Source organism: Ambystoma mexicanum, chromosome 11 (genome assembly GCF_040938575.1).
Source record: "Ambystoma mexicanum isolate Mex_15411 chromosome 11, UKY_AmexF1_1, whole genome shotgun sequence".
Lineage (NCBI taxonomy): Eukaryota > Metazoa > Chordata > Amphibia > Caudata > Ambystomatidae > Ambystoma > Ambystoma mexicanum.
The window spans coordinates 1265849347-1265874100 of NC_090934.1; the positions used below are offsets into that span (position 1 = coordinate 1265849347).

At 45.9% G+C, this 24754-nt stretch overlaps 1 protein-coding gene across 2 annotated transcripts in view; it reads left to right on the forward strand.

Moving 5' to 3' along the window:
• LOC138504310 (dual oxidase 1-like) overlaps window positions 1-24754 on the forward strand; it is a 1064761-nt gene that overhangs the window by 506528 nt on the left and 533479 nt on the right. The window lies entirely within an intron of this gene.

Here is a 24754-nt window from a genome sequence, read left to right on the forward strand (position 1 = left end):
CCTGGAGAGAAGAGGTGGAGCAGAGTTTAGGAGAGGATATGATACAGGAGCAGGGGAGGAGAGACGGATGCGACAGCCAAGGAGTGTAGAGTAGAGGAGGTGGTAACCAAAGAGGAGGATGGGTCAGGCAAAATGTAGAGACCTGATGTGATATATTATTTATAACATGCTTAATACCCAGAGGTTTCTAAGCAGGGAACCCGATAATCAAACCTCTGTTGCTCCGTGTCGTCTTGCTTCTAAGGCGAGCACGTTGTCCCTGAGCTATCCTCCCGAGTTTGGAGAGAAGAGGTGGAGCAGATCTTAGGAGAGGAGGCGATACAGGAGAGGAAAGAGGGCTACAACAGCAGAGGTGTGTAACGTAGAGGAGGTGGTAACGAAAAAGGAGGATGGGTGAGGTGGAATGTACAGACCTGGAGAGAAGAGGTGGAGCAGAGCTTAGTAGAGGAGGTGATACAGGAGCACGGGAGGAAAGACGGATATGACAGCAGATGATTGTAGAGTAGAGGAGGTGGTAACAAAAGAGGAGGACAGGTCAGGCAGAATGTAGAGACATGGAGAGAAGCGGTGGAGCAGAGCTTAGGAGAGGATGTGATAGAGGAGAGGAGAGGAGAGAGAGATACAACAGCAGAGGAGTGTAGAGTAGAGGAGGTGGTAAGGAACAAGGAGGAAGCGTCAGGCAGGATGTAGAGACCTGGAGAGAAGAGGAGGAGCAGATTTTAGGAGAGGATGTGATACTGGAGCAGGGGAGAAGAGGTGAATTGGAAAGGATACTGCAGAGGGGATGAGAGGGTAAGGCAAGAGGAGGAAAGAAGGCCTCCACTAGGATTAAGTGAGGCAACTTTGGAACTCTGCAAAATATCTGCTGTGTTTTATCTCTGTAATTTAAAAATATAAAGACGCACAACAAATTTGGCGGTCACCTATTTATAGGTATTGTTTGAGATCGTATTAAGCTTGCTGTTAACTCGGGCTTGTTTAGGGTTAGGGCCTGCACCCTGTGGCTCACTTGATGTTATGGACTACAGCTCCCATGATCTCTCACCATTGACTATGCTGGCTAAGGCTGATGGGAGCTCTGGTCCGAAACATCTGGAGAGCCAAAGGTTGTAGAATCCTGAGGGGCTGGCTTTGAAATGCAAATCCCCAATCCCAGTGTTTTGACTCAAACAGCACTCAGAATGTGTGAAAAGTGTCAGTCTGTTAGATACAAAATAACTACGTATTAGCTTTCAATTGTCAAAAACATTGAACATGTTACCAAGTTTCCAGCGATTCCACCACCAGTGTCATGCTGTCACTTGGCAAATTCTTGTACTGTTTGGGTTTTAGGAGGCACTAAAGTGCCACCTATAAGCCAAAACGGTAACATTAGAGTGGAATTAGTGAGGAATGGGATATGAGGAGGGACACAAAACTTAGAGTTGTTGTTTGTCTATTTACTGGTGGTAAGGAAAGAGGAGGAAGGGTCAGGTAGAATGTAGAGACCTGGAGTGAAGAGGTGGAACAGAGTTTAGGAGAGGAGGTGGTGCAGGAGCAGGGGAGGAGAGACGGATATGAAGCGTGGGAGTGTAGAGTAGAGGAGGTGGTAAAGAACAAGGAGGATGGGTCAGGCAGAATGTGGAGATCTGGAGAGAAGAGGTGGAGCAGAGCTTAGGAGAGGAGGTGGAGCAGGGGAAGAGAGACAGATATGAAGCAGAGGAGTGTACAGTAGAGGAGGTGGTAAGGAACGAGGAGGATGGGTCAGTCAGAATGTAGAGACTTGGAGAGAAGAGGTGGAGCAGAGCTTAAAAGAGGAGGTGATACAGGAGCAGGGGAGGAGAGACGGATACGACAGCCGAGGAGTGTAGGGCAGAGGAGGTGGTAAGGAAAGAGGAGGAAGGGTCAGGCAGAGTGTAGGGACCTGGAGAGAAGAGGTGGAGCACAGCTTAGTAGAGGAGGTGATACAGGAGCATGGGAGGTGAGGCGGATACGACAGCAGAGGAGTGTAGAGTCGAGGAGGTGGTAAGGAAAGAGAAGGAAGGGTCAGACAGAATGTGGAGACCTGGAGAGAAGAGGTGGAGAAGAGCTTAGGAGAGGAGGTGGTGCAGGAGCAGGGGGGGAGAGACGGATATGAAGTAGAGGAGTGTAGAGTAGAGGAGGTGGTAAGGAACGAGGAGGATGGGTCAGGCAGAATGTAGAGACTTGGAGAGAAGAGGTGGAGCAGAGTTTAGGAGAGGAGGTGGTGCAGGAGCAGGGGAGGAGAGACGGATACAACAGCCGAGGAGTGTAGATTAGAGGAGGTGGTAACAAAAGAGGAGGACAGTTCAGGCAGAAGATAGGGGCCTGGAGAGAAGAGGTGGAGCAGAGCTTAGTAGAGGAGGTGATACAGGAGCAGGGGAGGAGAGACGGATACAACAGCCGAGGAGTGTAGATTAGAGGAGGTGGTAACAAAAGAGGAGGACAGTTCAGGCAGAAGATAGGGGCCTGGAGAGAAGAGGTGGAGCAGAGCTTAGTAGAGGAGGTGATACAGGAGCATTGGAGGAGAGGCGGATATGACAGTGGAGGAGTGTAGAGTCAAGGAGGTGGTGAGGAAAGAGAAGGAAGGGTCAGGCAGAATGTAGGGACCTGGAGAGAAAAGGGTTTAGGAGAGGAGGTGGTGCAGGAGCAGGGGAGAAGACACATATGAAGCGGAGGAGTGTTGTCAGGATTAGCTCTCTCAGATTGTGTCAAACACTCTTCCAGATCCCACTCCTCCTCACCTGAATCTTCGGATGATGATTTCTTCTTTTGACCCTTCTTCTTCTGAGGCTTTTTCTGTGAGAAGAGGTATGGCCGTCCTCGGGTGGAAGCCACCCTGATACCCTGGAGAGACAGGGGAACAAAGGACCCCCACCCGAGAACGTCAGTGAGAGGAAAAAAGTGGAAGCTTAAAATACCTCTCTTGTAGCTGTTTCGGATTGTTGAAGGAAGGTACCAACTTCTATGTCTGTTGTGGGCGCTGTCAAGCAAAGTTCCTTGTTTCAGCACAGGAGAAGAGACGGACGGAACATCCAAGAGGGGTTCTGTAGTTGACAGTCCTCTAGAAGTAAGGAAGAAGTCCCCGTTACGGAATGGAAACCAGAACAGAACCGCTGAGGACCACTCTGAGGGAAGCACCATAAAGAGAAGAAAGCAAGGAAGGAGGCAGAAGGTACGAAAGGAAGCTTAAGGTAAGAATAGTAGAGAAAGGCTAGCAGCAAAAAAGGCGGGGAATGCGGGAAGAATCCCGAGAGAAACAGAAAATAGAAAGGAAGGCAAAAAATAGCCGGAAAGGAGGGTAACAAGAAAAGGAACGAGAAAGCGAGAGTTAGCAGAGAAAAGCGAAAGCAAGGAGGCGCCAACCGAAGCCGGTTCCTGAAAGGGAAGGTACGAGCTGCAGAGAAAAGCAAAGGCCAATGGCACAAAAAGAAGGGTGAAAAAAGGAGGCAAGAGGGCCGGGAGCAAGACCCGGAAGATAAGTGAGCCAAAAAGGCACACAAGGGTGAGCGTTAGTACCCGGAGCAAAAAGCGAAGGGTTGCAATGCACAGGTAGGAAAAAGGGGCATGGTTAAATACGGAACCACAACAAAACAGACCGGAAAAACAGGAAGCAAAGAAACCGAATGGAACATTCTAATGGCGGTGTAGCTGCCAGCTACTCAATAGATGCCACAGAGGCAGGCGCGAGGAGCGCATGACAGTATGCCCCCTCCTGAGGGTGACCCCTCCAGGTTTGCCAGATTGGGTGCGATGAAATCTCTGAACCAGTCTAGGTGCGTGTATATGTGACACGGGTTCCCAAGAGTCGCCTGCTTGGGGATAACCCTTCCAATGCACCAAATACTCCAATCGGCCTCTTCTGTACCTTGAGTCTCTGATGTTGGCAACTTCATACTCCTCAGGAGTGCCGTTGTGGACATCCTTGGTAAGATGCCCCAGTAGGGATCTTCTTGATATTCTTTTAACTGAGAAGAATGAAAGAATGGATGTATTCATCTCATATGGTTGGGCAGCTGACAAGAATGACAAATGGACCAAGATACCTCAGGGTAAGCTTGGAGGGGTGTAACCAACGAGGCAGGAATTTAGTAGATAACCACACCTTGGTACCCCTATGCCATAGGGGGGAAGGACGACGTTGAGGATTCTTTTGCAAGCTGTATCGAAGTTGACTAGCCTGTAGGCTCTCAGAGGCGATCTTATGTGCTTCGGAATTTGTTGGATAACACTGCATCAACTGAGGGTATGACTGAAGATGGTAGATTCAGATCAGGAATAAAACTGGGGTGATAGCCATTAGAGCAGTAGAATGGGCTGAGTTTTGTGGCACTATGTTTAGAGTTGTAAGCAAACTCTGCGGTTGGTAATAAAGGCACCCAGTTGTCTTGATGGTAATTGACAAAGCACCGCAGATTCTGTTCTAATGAGGCTTTGGTTTGTTCGGTCTGACCATTGGTTTGTGGGTGGAAACTAGGCGACATGGCTCTCTCAATACCCAATATTTCGCACAGTACCTTCCAAAAGCGTGAGGCGTACTGTGTTCCCCGGTCTGAGATGATCTTATTAGGTAATCCATGTGGCAAAAGATGTCTTTGGTAAAGACGGAAGCCACCTCGGCGGCAGTAGGAAGACCTGGCAAAGGGGAAAAGTGAGCCATCTTAGTGAAACAGTCCACCGTTACCATAATGCATGAAGACTCATCAGAGGGGCGTGAGTCGACAATGAAATCTGTAGATATGACACTCCATGGTCTGCGGGGTAGAGGTTCTTGTTGAAGATAACCCACTGGTCTCTGTGTGTTCTACTTAGCCCTACAACAGACTGGACACGACATAACATAGTTGGCAACCTCCTTTACCAAACCAGGCCACCAGAACTGTCTCTTAAGGAGATCGGAAGTGTTCGAAACTCCCGGGTGCCCGGCCACCGAGTCGTCATGACACCATCTTAAGGCACCCAGTCGGGATTTTTGATCTGGTAAATACAAACGGTGGTTGATGAAATACAGTCCATCTGTCTTGTGAAGTGCATTAGGTGGCTTAATAGTGGATGGTAACAGTAGCTCCTTGAAGGCCTTGCGAACTTTATCTAGGAAAGTGGAGACGGTACCTATTATCCTCTTTTGAGGCAGGATAAGATTCGGTCGGTGTTCATGAGAAATCCCAGGTAGGGGTATTCTGGAGAGAGCGTCAGCCAGCAAGTTCTTTGAACCAGGTAAATAGGTTAGGATGAAATCATACTGAGAAAAGAAATGAGCCCACCGGGCCTGTCGTGAGTTGATGCATTCCATTTGTTGGATAACTTTAAGATTCTTGTGATCGGTCCTTAATTCAAAAGGATATGCAGCACCCTGTAGGAGATGTCGCCATTCTTCATACTCTACCTTCATAGCAAGTTATTCCTTCTCGATGACGGAGTAATGAGATTGACTGGCTGTTAAAGTCTTGGATAAATACGCCACGGGATATTCGGTGAAACCATGTTCCTGAAGCAAGGCGGCGCCTATGGCCGCAGCGGGGGCGTCAGCTTCAACAATGAATGGGCGTCCTTGGTCCGGCTAGTGTAATACAGGAGCAGAACAGAATGCCTTTTTCAAAAGTTGGAAAGCCTCGTTGGCCTCATTAGACCACTGAAAAGGGGATGATGTCTTCTTTAACAAACTAGTGATGGGCAAAACCATATCGGAAAATCCAGCAATGAATTTTCGGTAGAAATTTGCCAGCCATAACAAACTAGTGATGGGCAAAACCATATCGGAAAATCCAGCAATGAATTTTCGGTAGAAATTTGCCAGCCCTATCTCTGGACAACTTTCACAGAACCTGGGACTGGCCAATGTAGAATAGAATCTACCTTCCGAGAATCCATCTTAATACCGTCTGCAGACAATATGAACCCCAAGTAGGGTATGCTGGAAACCTGAAACACACAGTTTTCGTGGTTGACCAGCAGGTGATTGTCTTTCAGCCACTGTAGGACCTTTCGGAGGTGATCAGAATGCTGCTGTCTGTTGGTTGAATAAACCAAAATGTCGTCCAGATAGATGATGGAGCACTGAAACTGAAGATCTGAAAAGAGGTGATCCATAAACCTTTGGAAGATGGATGAGGCATTTACCAGGCCAAAGGGCATTATCCGTTACTCGAAATGACCAAATGGCGTCCTGAATGCAGTCTTCCATTTGTCCCCTGCACGAATGCAAAGAAGGTGGCAGGCTCATCGTAGATCTAGGTTGGCAAACATAACTGCCCCTTGAACAGCTTCCAGTACATCTTTTATGAGAGGCATGGGGTAGCGGTCTCTGATGGTAACTTGATTCAAACTCCGATAATCTATGCAGGGTCATAATTCATTGGTGTCTTTTTTAGGGACGAAAAACAATGAGGCCCCCACTGGCGAACGTGAAGGTTGAATCAAGCCAGTGTGAAGATTGGCGTCAAGATATTTCTTAAGAACCTCCTTCTCTTTAAGTGATAGGGAAAACATTCGCCCAAAAGGAACGATGGCATCTGGAATACGATCTATGGCGCAATCCTCGGGTCGATGTGGAGGCAGTCCCTGAGGATCTTTGTCCTGAAAAACTTCACTGTATAGGCATAGATCGGTGGGTATGGAATGCACTCCCACAGTGGTTGATGGCTGAGAGGGTTCCTTAACTGCTTGTATGGTGGCCTATTGAGATTCAACTAGACAAGCCCTGAGACAGTAGTTAGAAGAGAAAGACATCTGATTCTTTTCCCAATCAATCGTTGGGTTGTGCTTCCGCAGCCAACAAACTCTGAGAATGACCGGAAAATGAGCTGCTCTGATGAGGTCAAAGAGTATGGTCTCAGTGTGATGTGGAACCTTCATGGTCAAAGGTGGAGTGGTGTGCATTATGAGACCTGAACTGAGGGGCTTTCCATCAACCCCTTCAACCCTTTGATCCACTTCCTTTTCAAGACGCTCGATCCCTGTTCTATTAGCCCACACAATGTCCAAGAAACAACCAGCAGCAGTGCAGTCGATAAGGGCTAACACATCAAAGCTTTCTTGATGTAGGAATAGCTGGATGGCAACCACCATTAACCGAGTGTCTTCTGTGGAAGTGACAGAGGTAATAGACATTGAGACATAGGGACCAGGTAATCCCTCTCGGAAACTAGTCCCTATTAGTTTCGCCGTGGTGGAACGTCAGGACAGTCTCTCAGCAGATGGTGATCAGAGCCACAATACATGCATAGCTTGTTATTCCTTCTTCTCTTTCGTTCTTCGAGGTGAGAGGTCCTCTAGTGGTACCGATCTGCATTGGTTCTTCCTTGGTTTGTTGATTTGAGGAGGAAGAAAGGACGGTGGATTCAGAAGCGGCCAGTAGACTCCGACCCTTACGCCGCTCAGACCGTCTCTCTGAAAGATGGAGGTCAAGCTGTAGCACTGTCGACCACAGGTCTGTCAAGGTGGCAGGTCTGGGTAACTGAGCTAATTCATCTTTCAGATCTTCCCGGAGACCGCGCCAAAAAATAGTGTACTGTGCGGTCTCCGGCCATCCAGTCTCTGCTGCCACATGTTTGAAAGCTGATATATAGGACAGTAGGTCATTACTACCTTTCGAACGCCTCTTTGAATTGGGCCGTGAAACCACCGTAATCTTGCAACAAGGGGCTGGCACTAGTGACCAGTGGTGTGGCCCAAGCCAAGGAATTTCCCGTTAGGTTTGAAATCAGGAATCCTATGCGAGCCTGATCAGAGGAGAATGTTTGGGGTCTAAAGGTAAAGTGTATTATGCATGCTTCCATAAACTCCTTGAACTTGCGGGGTGAGCCGTCATATTTGCCAGAAGTCAAAGGCAGGGGAGGTAGCTCAGTTTGCATCCTATCGTGTTTGTCTACCCTCTGACTGAGAGTAGCGTTTTCGACCTTGAGATTCTGGAGCTCTTGGGAAAGTCCTTACACAGCCGTGAGTAATTCTTGGACCTGTTCTGCAGTAGCCATGTTAGTTGTCTTTGGGCATTGCAATCTGCCAGGACTAGCTCTCTCAGATTGTGTCAAACACTCTTCCAGATCCCACTCCTCCTCACCTGAATCTTCAGATGATGATTTCTTCTTTTGACCCTTCTTCTTCTGGAAAAACAGGAAGCAAAGAAACAGCTGCTCCACAGACGCCACAGAGGCAGGCGCGAGGAGTGCATGACAAGTGTAGAGTTAGAGGAGGTGGTAAGGAACGTGGAGGATGGGGTCAGGCAGAATGTGGAGACCTGAAGAGAAGAGGTGGAGCAGGGCTTAGGAGAGGAGGTGGTGCAGTAGCAGGGGAGGAGAGACGGATATGAAGCAGAGGAGTGTAGAGTAGAGCAGGTGGTAAGGAATGAGGAGGATGGCTCAGGCAGAATGTAGGGGCCTGCAGAGAAGAGGTGGAGCAGAGTTTAGGAGAGGAGGTGATGCAGGAGCAGGGAAGGAGGGGCGAATTGGAGAGGATACTGCAGAGGGAATAAGAGGGTAAAGCAGGAGGAGGAAAGAAGGTCTCACTACCATTAAGAGAGGGCGAAATGGGAGGTTTATGGCAAGAGGAAAATGAGGTGACCAGAGGACTTCATCCTCACAGAAGAAAGACAAAGGCCGTGTTCCCTAAACAGGCGAATACTGCAGCCCAGCGTGAGACGACCAAGCAACCAAGGAGAGCGCTGAGGGAGGTAAGTCACAAGCCCTGGAACCATTCAAAACCAGGCCAAGGTGGGAGTGAAGGCCAAACGAGAAAAGGCTAGAACCCTGCTCAACGAAAACGTGTAGAACTCTGAGGCCCTGCCCAATGAAAAGAGCAAAACAAGCTTAAAGCTGCCATGGGACTACCTCATTTGTGAAGCGTCGCCTGGAGACTAACCCAGGGAGACGACACGACCCATTACAGAGTCGTCTATACAGTATTGGGGACACTCTGGACACCCAGCCATCCTGGCAAAGAAAATAAACGACCTTAAAGGGACCTTTCTTGCTACGTAATTTGCAATACGGTTTTACAGCATCTAAAAATATCACAGACTATGCACTATTTGTAGATGCCAAATTTGCTGAAAGTGCAGGCCAGCTTTTTTGCAAAGGTGGCTCGGGTTTCATTGGAGTTGTGCGCCCATTATGCAGTGGCCGCCCCCCGAGAATGTGTGCCACGGACACTCATGTATTCACAGGCCTTCAGCAGCCACGTGCATGGAACTAATTACACTGTAAGGGGCTCATAAATGGGTTGGCACTGGGACATATCTTTATGAAATAGAAGAAAAAAAGGTGTCTATCCCTATTTTAGTTAAGCCTATTGAATCCGGGATAGCAGCATTTCTACTGTACTGGCACTAAGGATAGAAGGGCCGGTAGTGACCCTTCTCTATATTGCACACCCCCTTGCACATATTCCAAACAGAAGCAGGGATTCCTTCCAGTTTCTAGAATTTTAAATGTACAGCCAACATGTAATCGGGATGCACTTTTAAAATGTAAGCGAATGCCCCTATTGTCCCCCATACTTACATGAGGGAAAAGAACATGGACATGAGGCATTATTTGATGTCACGTGATGTGATGTCACATGGTGCTGCTCTAGCTGCATTTGGACAGCTCACAGTGTATTACCAATGCAGTAAGTGTAGCCCCATATATGATGTCACTATAAAGTACGGGCAACTCCCATAGGGCAACAACATTATAATAACATTATTATGAACAATAATAGTAACACTAATAATAATAATAATAATAATAATAATAATAATAATAATAATAATAATAAAATCACAGTGCAGCAGGTCATATTTTCCCAATTCTCTGTGCTGGTGTTTACTTCATCCCAGCTCTGTTGAACAGATACAAATCATATGTATTCAGCTATATTAATGATACTATTGACTGTGTAGGTCGTTCCTACCCCAAAAGTTATCATCTCTCTTAAAAGAAGGGTGTTATTTCCCTGCTTAAAAATAATCAATTTTATAAACAGATGGATGAGTTTGAGTTTGCTCTGAGACCTGCAGTTTACACACAGATCTCTGCAGCAGGAGTGAAACCCTCTAAGCTCTCTTTTTTTAAATCCCCACTCAAGCATGCGCTAACAAATTTATTGTATTGTTTGTTTTACTGTTAGTTTTAGGATGAGTCCTGAAATTCATGATATGATACGAGTCATTTATAACGCGCCTGTACACAAGTGTTTCTAGGCGCGACAAGACATAGTAGGGAGACATAGGGAGGACGAAAAACAAACGATCTTACTAGTCCTTGTGTCATTCAGATTGTGCAAGTGGAGGCGGGAGAGGGAGAGGAGAAGTGCCTGAGGGAGGATAAGGAGAAGTGCGATCAGAGCAGCATTGCTCGGAGTTAGTGCAGCGGGGGGATTGGGGGGAAGGGGCTCTGGGTAGTGCAAGGAGGCAGGGGACTGTAGAGTTACAGACACAACCTCCAAGTGCGCGGAGGCCCGGAAGCAGTGCAGGTGCTTACAGGTCGTGGAGGAGCCTGGTGCCCATAGGGTTCTGAGGGTAGCCAGGCGACTAATCAATGCAGCAGACAGGTGGGTCAGCAGGGAGAGAAAGAGAGGAAGCAGAGGAGGAGAGGAAGGTCTTGAGCTGCTTCTGGACCTTTAGGTGCCCCTGCTCAAGTTTGAGAGGGGTAGAGAGGCAATTCCATAGGGAGGCCCCTGCAGAGGCTAGAGATCTCCCTCCCACTCTCTGCCTGGAGAGAAACATCTGACCATCAAAGAGTTGGAGGTAGCTGAGCGAAGGGCTCGAGAAGGAAGATGTTTAGGAAGAGAGAGTTGGATGTAGTGCGGACCCCGGCCCCAGAAAGACTTGCGGACAATGCAGGGGGTCTTGAGCTTGATCCTTGCAACCACCGGGAGCCAGTGGAGAGATTTCAGGGCTGGAGAGATACGATCCCTGGGCTTGAGGCCAAGGACAAGTCTCGCAGTCCTGTTTTGAATTAGTTGCAGAGGGCAGAGAGTAGAGGAAGGCAGATTGAGAAAGAGGCTGTTGCAGTAGTCCAGCCTAGAGAGAACCAAGGCTCTGGAGACAGTGAGCTTTTGGGGCAAAGTTAGAAAAGGAAGAATACCTCTGAGGAGGTGCAGCTGGTAGTGAGACTTCTTAAAGATGTCTGTGATGTGAGGAGAGAAGGAGAGAGTGGATTCGAAGATGACCCCAAGGGTTTTTGCCTCACAGGAAGGCACAGGGAGCGTGCACAAGGATGGCAGCCAGAGTGAAAGATGGAAAGCGGTAACAGGGGTCCCAATGAGGAGGATCTTGGTCTTGCTGGTGATAAGGCAGAGATCGTTGAAGGTGCACTATTCCTGTCCATGAACCTGTCTCATCACTACCCTACCCCTGGCAGGCCCCACTGCACATGTTCATTGTCCATAAAAAAATGTGATGGTTGAAGGTTATGAAATAATCACAGCCACTGGCCCTGCTCTGATTAACCTTTCCAACCATCAAGTTTTAGCCCTTCTGCACCATTGTCGCAGGAGACAATCCATTTACAAATCAGTCTTGGTACTGCTTGGTACTGCTTATGAGCTCAAACAGCTGGGCCACATCATCAGTGAGGTGCAGCTCGATTCCCTACGGTGCAACGAGCAAGGGACCCATAGCATGTTCATGGTCCAATGCATAACATGAGACATTGGTCTTCTTTACAAGTTCCCCAGTGGGGGTAAAAAATGCTCTAATTCCGTTGCTACCATAATACACATTTGGTGGTAAGGTGGAGGATTTACCTCCAGCAGAAAGCTGTTGCTAAATCTTCCACCTTACTGCCAGAAATTGAAACCCACCATGTACTCCGAAAATGGGGATTAACACTGCTCTACCACCACTTGTAATCCTGTAGTAAATCCTGCGGTAAAAAGTGGTGGTAACGATAACCAAATTTGTCAATAATTCCACAGATTTACCATCAAATTACCACCAAACTCGTAATGAGACCCATTGCCTTGACTTAACTGTTAGGAGAGAGATTTTTGTCTGGGACTGGTGCAGACGTCGCTGTGTGACCATTTAATCTTTGCCTTGAAAACCTTTTAATTCTCTATGTAATTTTCCAGGTTTTGGAGTTATGGTCAATATTCTTAGTGCCCGTAAGCTGTAATTGGCTGGTTTGTGTGCTGTATTAATGGTTAGAACAATACAGCATAGCATAACATGATATTTAACACATAACTCCATTTTAAATGGCATCAATGCCATCAAAGGTGAATGCCTACAATGCAAAATTACTCAAACAACATTCCTGAGTGAGTAGGCGAGAAGGCGAGGATAAACTAAAGTTGATACCACATATGACAAAAAGAACACATCATTTTTAGGGAAAATTGCCCAGAAATCTATTACAATAGCAATATCTGTCCTGAAAGAGATGCACACCTCCCAGACGAGAGATGCCGTGGGGCGGTACTGAGCATGTCTTTGCATGGCATTCAGGGAAGCAGCTTCACAGGAGTGGACATGCTGGATTAGCTTGACACCTAGAGAGCTTTTGGGTGCAATTCAAGATACTTAAAACCTGTAGTCAGGTGATGCACTTCCATAGGATTGCCAAAATCAACCTTCAGCTCTTGGCAGCATGCTTAACAACTGCCCTTGTTTGTGATTGCAATTGTCGATATTCAACGAGATCCACCATTGGAAAATCTGCTTGTCACAATAATTTCACCAATTTGATGAGTGCGGGCATCTAACCTGATATCCCGCTTGACAAAACCCTAGTGTGACGCTGTGAAACACCACTGTGACATGGGAGCGCAGCTCAGGGGCAAAACGCTCGCCTTGGAAGTCAGACGATGCGGAGCAACACAGGTTTGATCCCCGGACCCGTGCTTAGAAACCTCTGGATATTAAGCGCATTATAAATAACCAATTACAATTACAATACATACAAAGTATTTGTAAAAGAATGAACTGAGAGATCTTCAGGTTTCAGTAACAAATCTGTGGTTTCGGATGCACATTTATTATACAAACAAGGAGAACGATAAAGCAAAACAAGCACACTTGGTTAACAAACCTACAACAGGTTGCGCTCGACTCAAGGACAGATCCTTGAACATCAATTGAGAGTGAAAAAACAGGATGTGACCCAGAAGCAAAGGAGTGATAGGGAAGAGGGTGCTTGCAGGTCCAACTCACCTCTCTTCTTTCCTACCCAGAAATAAAAGATGTGTTAAGCAGAGTTAAAGCCAAAAATGATCAAACAAGAATTCATTCAATGGCATGAACACATCGATACAATGTTACTTATGTTGACGTTGTTAAATTTCTTATTGAATTGGGGCTGTATAGATTCCTCAGTACCTTAATTTGATTCTTAGGCAATGATTAAAATACAACAATTAAGGTACATACAATTAATTTCCTTGTATCTTGTGATTGTTATTTTGGATACCCTGTTATAGCAAAGGTCGGTCAATGGAAGGGTCTCCCTCCAATTGATTGCAATTGTGGCACGTTGCAAAACGTCAAATAAAATAAAAAATAATAATTTGGCTGGGCATCTCCAGTGGTCAAGTCATAAAAAAGTGGTGGGATTCATTAACATACCAATTGAATGTGGTGTCACCAGACATTAGCATATCAAGGTGCCTTCTGAAATAAAAGTGGGGGACTTCTAGAAAAAGTGGAAGGACTCCGTCCACCCGCGTTCATCCTCGACTTGAGCACTGGGCCTCTCCATTTGGTTCCTCTGGTAAAAATGGGGCGATTGCAAAGTTACCCTGGGTTTCCAGCCACGGCCGCTTGTTTAAATTGCTGTGCCTCCTGCCGTGCAACGTCTCATTAGCAGCATGGGATGAAATTCTCCAGTACAGTAGACCCCGTCTCTATTTAATATCTTGAATTTTGCACTTCATATAGTGCTTGCATTACCTGATTCTCAGACTTCAGCTGCTGCATAGCCCCCCGCACAGACAGACCTGCCCGGGGAGAGGAAGGAACCGATCAGACTGAGCCTATGTTTCCATAAACAGCGGACTGACAGAAGTCAGTTTCAGTTATACATATGCAATAGGTTTGCGAGTAAGGTGAAGGTTTCTCTAGTCTTACTTAAAAAGACAGTCAGAAGGGAATTCTGTATGTGTTTGTGGCCCTTTTAAACATGCTCAAATTGAGGGGGGGAGATAGGGGGTTATTCTCAAAATAATATGTTCAGCTACGGAGACTACATTTTGACCTTGTCATCTATAAGCAGAATTCCTATGAAGTTCTCATTTTCACACCCTGCAGAGTACACCCATCAGACCCTGACTTTTGTTGTTTGATCTTTTGTGGTGGTTCAGATCTTGCTATTGGGCCAACTCCTTTTCGAGCTTGTGATTTGGCCAGTACCTTGTTTTGAGGGGCACAAAGCATTTGTAAAAAATGTGGTTATTATTGTTTCTAAAAAACTTTCAGGTGCAACATATTAGAGTTTTTAGATTTAGGTCTGCCATGTTTGCCATTCATGTTTTTCCTTCGATGGTTATTTTTTATTTATTTTCTGGACTATCCAGTATTCTATTGGAGGCTATTTTTCAACTTTTCATGCCACTTTCCCCTCTGATTTCCTCTAGGACACTCCCCCTTTTCCGATCCATCTTTGTCACCGCACCTTTGAATAACGGCAACCATATTTATTTTCTTGTGTTTTCTGGATAACAGAAGATCTGTGTGTAAACTGCAGGTCTCAGAGCAAACTCAAACTTTCCTCCATCTGTGTTTGTAAGATTGAGTATTTTTAAGGGGGGAAATAACACCCTTGCTTTAAGGATAGAGAGATATTTCATTTTGGGGTGCCAGCTGTAAACTTTATTGCACGCGTAGGTAACTTGGTAAATGAGTGATAACGTAGCCATCCTCTGCCACTTTCTCTTTGCCATACGTTTACTACATAAACACTTAACTGTAGCTTTGCTGTTATGCATTCAGATGTGCATGTGTTTATATTGAAATCCTAGTCATTGTTTTGCCCTAAAGCAAGGGTAGGCAACCCGAAGCTCTCCAGAGGTTTCGGCCTACCATTAACTATATTGACTAGGACTGATGGGAGTTGTTAGCCAATGCATCTGAAGATCCACAGGTGTCCCACTGCTGCTCTAAGGTGCACACTAACATGCAACATTAGTCACACCGCTTACTTCCTGTCTAAACTGCAAAGGCAGTTCAACAAGTTCCCTTTCAAATGAACATCTCACAAGTGTCCTCAAATAGTGGAAGTTTGAGACTATCATTGTTAGAGAAGAGTGCAAGATCACAGTGATATGAATGCAAATAAGAGAGAGGCGGAGTGGCTGAGTGCATGTGTAGGCAACATCTCAAAGTTGCCTGTGTCTTCCAGCCCCACTACTGCAGAAAAAGGAAGGAGCAGCACACTTTCTAGGAAATAATCATTCTGTCAGATTTCTCTAATGATGGGCTCACTTGATGTTTTTGCCTTGAAGATGGAGCAGGAGATGGTGTCCATCACAGTTTGTGTCTGGTCCTAGAATCTTGTAGATATGGGCACACCTCTTCTGAAGCCACCCTGACTGTTCAAGACAAGTCTCAGGCAGAAGGACCAAATAGACTGCCATACGATCACAGGAAAAAGCCTCGAAAAGAGGAAATAAAACTGTTATTCGTAGAGAAGGTCGGTTCCAATGCTAGAGTAAGTATGCAGGGGTCTGATCCTAGTGCAGGAGTAAGTATACACGGATCTGATCCCAATGCTGGAATAAGTATACAGGTCAGAATAGCAGCAGCCAGAGCAGACGTGTATCAAAGGAAGGAACAGCAGGAAACGAAGGCGAAGGAAGGCTGAAAGCAAGGAAGAACAGAATCCAAGGGGGGAGCTAATGGAAAGGAAGCAATGTAGAGAGTACCTGGGAGCACACTGAGCTCAGAGCATATCTTAGCATTGTGACACAAAGAATCGGTCCCTGTTGTCGCAGTACGTATCGCAGACAGCGGAAGCAGAAATGCCACCAGCCGGTCCTCCGGGCAGACTAGACCACACCAAGGAGTTCTGAGGCGCCATCTTGGGAGGAAGCATAGACTGAAGCAAACACGGGGATAAGCGCTATGTAGACCAGAGGGACCACAGGCGACATATCTTGACATATACTCAGGGGGTTCACTGAAAAGCAAATATAAACCTCCTGGATCTATGTAAGAGACATACAAATCGTTGCAGAAATTACTGGATGTAATCTTGTGACATTAACACGCCATTACTTGACACACAAAAATAATTGTTTGAAAATCTGGGCTAAAAAGGCATGATACATTCATTCTAGAACACACCCACATTTGGGGTTTAGTTTCAACAAGATCAGAGCCAATTTATGCTATGAAATGGTAACAGGCTTTTTTAAGCAATCGTCCATCTCTACCAGGTATCCCGCTGCTGATGAGATCCATTGGCATTTGTAGAGCACCGTTCTAGAGAAGTGTGATCTAAAAGCAAAAAATGACGCACAGTCTCTACTATCAAAACAGGTTACACAAAGAAAACAGCCAGACCATTCCACCCACACAGCTGGCACAGGTGTCTCTGCTGTCAGACTGTAGTTTGAGTTCAAATGATCATGGCTTTGGCAATCGTGAATCATTCCTGTTCTTTAATGTCCTTCCAATGTTTTTATATGCGATTCAAGTCGCTGAATCGTAAGTGTATTGGCATGTTCCTTCTCTTCGAAAATACACGTAAACCGCTTCAGTTGGGAGTCTGAGTCAAAGCCTTCATAGCACTGTGGATCAGCTGCCGGGGCCATCTTGTTCGGTGTCTGAATAGACGTCTATCGAGATTCCAACAGTTTTAAGCCTCCTAGGTCTTGTGGATAAAACTATTGTCCATCCTTTTTCGGGAAGAATGCTTGTGGTCGCAAGTCACGTCCAGTGAGATTATACCTGATGCGTTCATATTTCCCACTGGGTAGTAGTTGAGCAGCACTCTATTATTTCATACGTATGTCGGTATACAATCCTCTGAGTACAGAACATGATCCTTCATTAGGCTGAGGTCTACTCTAAGGCATTGGGGATGAGCTCACGACTGTGAAACAGGTGCCCCGGCTAATCCATTCACGATTAGTTCCTCCCCTTGACGGAATGTTGTGTACACTTGGCCCCTCAGCATGAAATCCCTGAGGACAATAGCCAAGCAAGCAGTAGCAAATCAGTCCAAGGCATAGAGGGGGAATGCAGACATTCCAGGTCTGTGGCGAGTAAGAGTAGGACTGCTCACAATTTCATTGGTTAATCATGACTCCAATCATGACAGACCTTTAGAGGCCAATGTAATGTGGCATGAGACACTATAAAACATATCATTATTAGTAGTAGTATAGTAGCAGTATCATTATTATTAGATGAAAATGCCTGATTCAACAGTGGAGTATTGCCACTCTCTCCTTACTCCTCACCGCATTACTTTAACAGGATGGACAAAAAATATCCGGTTTTCTCTCCTTTATAAATCACTCATGTGTCACAGATAGTGCCGCGCCTGTCAGGTGCTTGCCTCAACAGGCTTTTCGAAGCACTCATGGCAACAGAAGAACATTTTTCATATTAAAAAATTGGGAAGTGGAACTACAAGTGGCAAATGAAATATCCACTAAGACAACTCTAAAATCAGCCACGAGAGGCCTGACCAGTCAAGCGGTAGAGCCATCCAACAGCTGACAAAGAAACTAAAGCACACACATTGAACAGATGGGTTCTATGTCGTTGTACCGATGTTTGTTTTTTCGATGGATTTTTGGCCTCACTTCCCTATGTTACTACCCCAACCATCCTCCCCACCCCATTCATACCCCCCTGACCCCATATACATTTCGATGAATTTTTTCATTCGATTTATTTCAGGAAAAATCCATCGAAAAAAAGACTGTCAGCAAAAGGATGGTATACGGAACAGATGGCACAGAGCATACTAATCGATAGACAGCCACCTCATCTTCAAGCACATACATACCAGGTCCAATTCGCAAAAGCCGAGACAGCCAACCACTGATGCCGATTGATGCCCAATAACATTAAAGAGGGGACAGGGAAAACAATGGCACACTTAGTGTGACAACCTGGTAAAGCCGGCAAGGAAACAAAAACCCACACATGCCAAAAAGTCCAAAACATCGACAACTTCAGATGAGCTATTGAGATGGTGGTGTGGTTACCCAGGCAACAGTCCTGTTCCAGGGACCAAAATCACCCCAACACTGAAAGGATTAAGCAACACCTTTTCCAGAAGAGATGCCCCTATACCACCCACTCTGGAACACAAATCCTGGAGAAAAATCTAGAAGATGTATATTTTAATAACTTAAAACAGTCTATACCCAGCAATTTCCTAAAATAAACATCTTGTGCATTATAGCACAATACATTATGAAAAATATTTGCTTGAGACCTTGAACTCATAGGGCCTCATTACGACCCTGGCGCTAAGTGTTTAACGGCGCCGTAAAAGGCTGCGGCGCCGTTAAACACTTAGCGCCTTACTACGAGGTCCCTTTGCGGGACCCGACCTTAACGGCTGGTCTACACCAGCCGTTAAAGTAGGGACCCGCAAAGGGACCTTGGTGCTAAGTACGGTACCGCAATTTGCGGTACCGTACTTAGCGCCTTCCCCATTCCCATAGAGCCCCATGGGGCGAAAATGGGAATGGGGAAGGGCCATGGTTCAATGGGGAATTACTGCCCCGCCAACCTTGGAATGGGGTGGTAATTCCCCATTGAACCATGGCGGACCCGTTACAACACCAGCAACAACCATGGTGCTAATAGCTAATAGCACCATGGTTTAGCGCAGGTGTTGTAATGAGGGCCATAGAATCCTTGACCTTAGCCCAAAATGCCAACCCTCAGGAAACACTCTCCAGGACAGACTCTGAGACCACAGACTGTCAAGGTGGACTGCCAGCCAAGGATCAATCCAAGCAACCACAAATGTCAGAATCTATGAACCATTTCCAGGTGAAGCAGTGACAGCGGGACTCTTTCTCCCACCGTGGACTACCTACCAAAGTGCTTGAGGGAACGATTTCTCTACATTCTGTGGAAAATAAAATGTATGATTAAGACACTGTGCATTTATATCAAATTCCTGCTTCTTCTGTCGTCTCAGCTTTTTCCGAAATGATTTCCTCCTCAGACCACGGTCTCCATAACTCAACGCACACATATCCAACCAACAACCGGCAAATTCAAATTTTTAAATTGTTAATTTTATACCACATTAATGTACTTTTGCAATGCTTGCCCCTAACGCCATGGAAAGAAATATGTGCATTGTATACTGAGCCAAAGGTTGGGACCAGAACAACACACCAGAGATGACCCATTGAGGGTCACTGCAAGCGGCCACTGTGGACTCTAAACCAGTTCTTAATTGCAAATGCCACCCAACACCATCACTTAATGACAATGAAAGAAACACATTGGACACATATTTACTAATTTTCTGTTGAGAAGGAGGACCACCCAAAGAGATAAGTTTGTAATGGCCATAAAATAAGTCAATCAGATGAATTGCTCATCAGGGTCATAGCCTCTAAAGAATGATATGGTCTGCCACAGAGCTTCGTCAGCAAACTGGAAACAGTAGTGACATGGCTTTTTATAAAAATAATAACCTCCTTCCGGATCTGCTCAGAAATGACATAGCCCCAACATCCTGAACAGAGTAAGTCAAAAGTCCTCGACAAGCCTGCAATATAGAGTAATCAGGTGATTTAGAATTATGGGGCCTCATTACGAGTTTACCCCATTCAGAGAACCCGGACCCAGACCATCCCCATTCCCATTCGAGCCCCCATGGGGCTCAATGGAGACGATGCTAACAACGGGCCCGTTAGTAACGTGCCCGGTGTTAGCATGCTGGTCCCCTCGCGGTATCCGCAAAAGACGTCTGGTCTGACCAGACGTCCAGAGCAGGTCCCGCGAGGGAACCTCCTAATGAGGCGGTATGGGTTTAACGGTGCCGGCACCTTTACCAGCGCCGTTAAACCCATACCGCCAGGGTCGTAATGAGGCCCATGGTCTTGATGAAGCAGAATCATTCCGAATCGCCATGTTACTGGACCTGTCCTAAGACCGGCCACTCATTTAATAAATCAAAGACCCAACTCGTTCATGAGGCAATACACTAGAGGACATGTCTGGGACTGGATCCTTCGTCTGTACCAACACTCCTCAACCTTTCAACTGGGTCGACCTTGGCATTACAGCTTCTTATGCACTTTACCGAGCTCAATCGCAAACCGATTGCAAATGGGCTCTGGTCGATAATCAGTCTCTGACTCATGTTCTCCTGGACCTAATGGGCCTCATTACATGGAATGAGGTAAGGGTTAACGGTCACCGGTAATGGTACCGGTGACCGTTTACCCTTACCGCCTTACTACGAGGTCCCTTTGCGGGTTGGTACTTTAACGCCTAGCAGGCGTTAAAAACCAACCCGCAAAGGGACCAGGGTGCTAATTACGGTACCGCAATTTGCGGTACCGTAATTAGCACCTTCCCCATTCCCATTATGCCCTATGGGGCAAAAATGGGAATGGGGAAGGGCAATGGATGAAGGGGGAATTACCGCCCCGCCAACCTTGGAATAGGGCGGTAATTCCCCTTTTCTCCAAGGCGGTGCCGGTATTTTACCGGCATGGACCAAGGTGCTAATAGCACCTTGGTCCACCGCCTACCATGTAATGAGGCCCAATGGGCCTCATTACACGGATGGCGGAGAACCATGGCGCTGATTAGATGTGATCAGTTAATTAATTTGGTCCCAACCTACGACCCAAGCAACTAAGCCATATTTTAGTGCCTATGACAAGGATTAGAACGATATGCATTTGTCTATTAAATGCCACTCCTTTTCTTCTATGACACTATTGCAGATGCAAGAGCATCTAACAAATATGCACGACCTTCTGGTTCTCCTAAGGTTCTCTACCCACTTCATCTTGATGAGAGAATATTTCCTTCGCTGGTCAGTAAGATTCAGCAGATCATTAACCCTTCCTTCTCTTTACCTGCAGTTCCCACAGAGCCTAAATCTCCACCAGTCCTAAAATCATTTTAGATAGCAAAGATCTAGATGTAGAGCACCCCATTTCCTTCCTCCCTCTTATTGGGAACCTACCAATTTCCAAAACCCATCATTCATAGCCGAATCCACTCTCCTTGATATCACCAAGCTGATATTTGGGCAGGCCTAGGAACTGCAAAAGTAGTGTTAGCAATGAAGATTGATGTCAGGAGTGTGATAAACAGTGTCAGCACCTTCATACTATTGGACCTATCCACAGCAATTGACATCCCACTAGTCCAACTCCAAAGATTTGGTGCCATTGCATCACTAGACTAGCCCTAAAACGGCCGAACTCCTTTCTCACGAATCGGAAACAATAGACCTCATTCAGTGTTTGGAGGCATTATAAATGCAAATTTCCTCCAAAGAGAATTAGAGTTACCACTGTTGGTAACTGTACCATTGCCACCTGAATATGATTTGTGTTTAGCCCTCATTCTTAAGTTCCATAGGACATCATTAGGGAATCGATGAAATATCTCTGGAAATAATTGCACTCGTGATATTTCCTCAATTCTTTTGGAGGTACCACCTCGATGCCTGTGGCAGAAATTTTATCTCCAGTTGAGTTTGCAACTCATAATCAGGACGGAAACAACTGGATGTAATTCTGTTAGCTCCATATTTTTTCATTTACCTCAAAACGCGTGATGGGGCCCAATTGGACAGGTTTAACATTTGATGTGCGGTGGCGCAGTGCTTAGCTATGTGGCAGTTGGTGTTTAATTCATATGTGCATCTTCTTGGTAAAGTATTGCTAGTTTGCTCGGCATCCCGCCATCCATACTAAATCAGATTTGCCCAAATGAGACCACTAAAAGGCTTATGTCCTACTTCTCTTTTTTCTATTATGTAGTCCTAATGTTTGCATTACTTCTGGTCTACGTTATTGCAACTCAGTCTTCCAAAACGTGCTTTAAAGAAATGTACTTTGGGCCTCTTTTCGTATCTATCTATTTACTGCAAAACTCATTTACTGTTACCGCTACTTCCTTCTGTGAGTTGCCCCAGGAGTAAGAGGGTGGTATGACGGCACACATCCCCATTTGTGGATCCAATATGGGATTTTTGGCAGCTTTACAGCGAGTAGCACATGGACGTCATTTCACCAAAATGTCAGGGGTAGCGGTAGTGAAATCACATGACCATTGACCTCTGATGACATCACAGGAAGTGATGTCATTTGAACCCACCCCGAAGTGATGGAACACAACCTTTTTCCCTTGACAAAACAGGAAGTGGCATCACATAGCATTGTTCCTAAGTACACTGAGAAATATGGTTACAATATCACTGTAATGTGATAAACATTTCATACAAGAATGGATCACCATATGTATCGGCAGAAAAAAAACATGCTATAACTGCAACTTGTGAAAAGCAAAACACATAGTCCGAAATGGATGCTTATTCTACTCTCAAGGCTTTTTGGAGTATTTTGTCTGCATTGTGAATTTGAGGTGTTTAAGAACAGACTAAATCAGTGACTCACCCCCTGGAGTGTGCCTGAAATAAACCTGTAATGACTCTAGCAATTATTGTTTGGAATTCTAAAAAGACAAATTATTTGTTATTCCTATTCCTTGTTATTTGGGGTCACTGCTCAAAGTGTTACACTTGTGGACACCCCCCCTGTTTTTAAGAGTTCTGGACAAGAAAGCCAGCCACTCCAGAAAAAAAAGCCACATGGCTTTGGCCACAGCTTCAATTTGTACAGTTTGTAGGGGTAGCAAGGGAGACCTCGGGGGTCGCCAGTGCGACCCCTGGCGACCCCTAAATGACATCCCTGCAGTAGCACTGTAAATTCACTTTACCTCCAAAACCATAGTATGGCGATGCAGTAATGGCGCGGTAATGCAGCGGTAAAAGGGGCATCAGGGAGGTGAAGAATTTTTGTTTGGCAATAACAAAGCGCATAACAGTTGTGAAGCTTGACGTGCTTTTGAAGATGCTCCCTTCTGGGCTATGCTTTGCGCAAATGCACAAAAGGTTGGCGAGGTAGGCATCTGGTTCACCGTGTACATGATGCAGATGTATTTGTTCAGTTGCCATTTCGAAATGGAGCACATCCCTTCCCTTCCGTCAGGTTTTGAGAATTCCGTGTTGGGCGCGGCGGAGCAACAACGTAGAGTCTTGCAGTAAGAGCTGCCCAATTAATTCTCCGCCCTATCATGCTCCGATGAGATCAAGTGAAAGGGAAAACGCGGTAGAGACTCTAGAATATCCCACATATATGGATTTTGTGATGCTTACCACTGGCAGCATCTTAACTCCTTAAGTGCTGAGGACGAGTATGCTCATCCTATTCGCATAGACTTGCATATAGCTCAGCATTTAATGAACAAGCATTTTGCTATTCCATTTGGTACTATTTAATTGGGAAGTAAAAACTCCTCTCATTACTACATTTAGAAGTTCAAGCATTCTGGTATGAAACAGAATTGACAAAAGTGATATTATTTTTATTATATAGAACACAGCTATATCAGCAGTGCTATCTTGCATTTTTCCTCTCTCCACACTAACCCAACCCACCCTGTCTCCTTCCAATCCTGCACCGCACCTGCAGACCATGCAGCAGCGTGTGGCATATATCCCAGTAACGTCACAACATAATGGTACTAGGTCAAAAGACCTTTTAAAAAAGACTGATTTATAAAAGACCACTTTATGACGGCAGAAAACTGTCTTTCTTAATCGAACTGTTAGCCCTTGCAATGCACACGGGTGCACGCAGGGTCTGACAGGCACGCCAAGACCCGGAAGCGGCCTTGACGAAGAACAGGTACGTTAATGTATGTTTGTGTGTGTGTTGGGTGTTCGTGTGTAAGTGTGTGTGTGTGTGTGCGTTATGGTGGGGAGGGGGGTCTTGCAAGGGGAGGGAGGCGGTGGAGGCTGAGGGAGGTGGTTTTGGAGGTGAAACCCCTGATTTCGAGCAAATGCTGCAAGAGAGGGTGGGGGTCGAAGAAAAGTCCTTTTTTGGATGTTTGAAGGCCGCCTAAAATCGGCCAAATAAATCTGTCTTTTTGTTAGGCGACCTACAAAAATCAAGAAAATGACATAGAACCAACATAACATTACATCAAGTGTACACCCATCCTGCTGAGGGATTCACTTGTGCAGGCATTGCTTGTAAATCGCTACTTACAGGATAGCTCTGTCCTTCAAAGGACTGCGTGACTGGAAGGAAGCTGTGTTCCAGATGCAAGCGAAGGGGCGCAGCTCAATTGTGAAGGAACCAAATGCATTTGTGAAAGGATTGTGGCCCAGCCCTGGTTGGTCGGCTCTAGTACACTCCTTTCTGGGACGTTTAAGTCTGTAAATGGGCCTGACAGGTGGCTGGTGTAGGCTAGGAGTGTGTTGAGCAAGCAAGAAGTGGCCTCACAGGACAGGCCTCATTACGAGTTCAGAGGTGCACAATAAAAACGTGTGATAAATCAGTTTGCGCCATTTTTACCGCACCGTCGAACTATAGGATTGACCATAAAGTAGAAGGCAAATCTTGGCACATTTACTACAGCGGAATTACCGCTGGCAGTAATTCCACTGAAATCCCCATGGAGCCCTATGAAATGAGGGTTAAACAAAGTCATACCATCACTTGTAATCCCTGGTAAACCCACAGGACCAAGTGGCAGTAACGGTAAGCAAGTATGGCAGTAATACGTCGGATTGACTGCCGTATTTCCACCAAACTCATAATG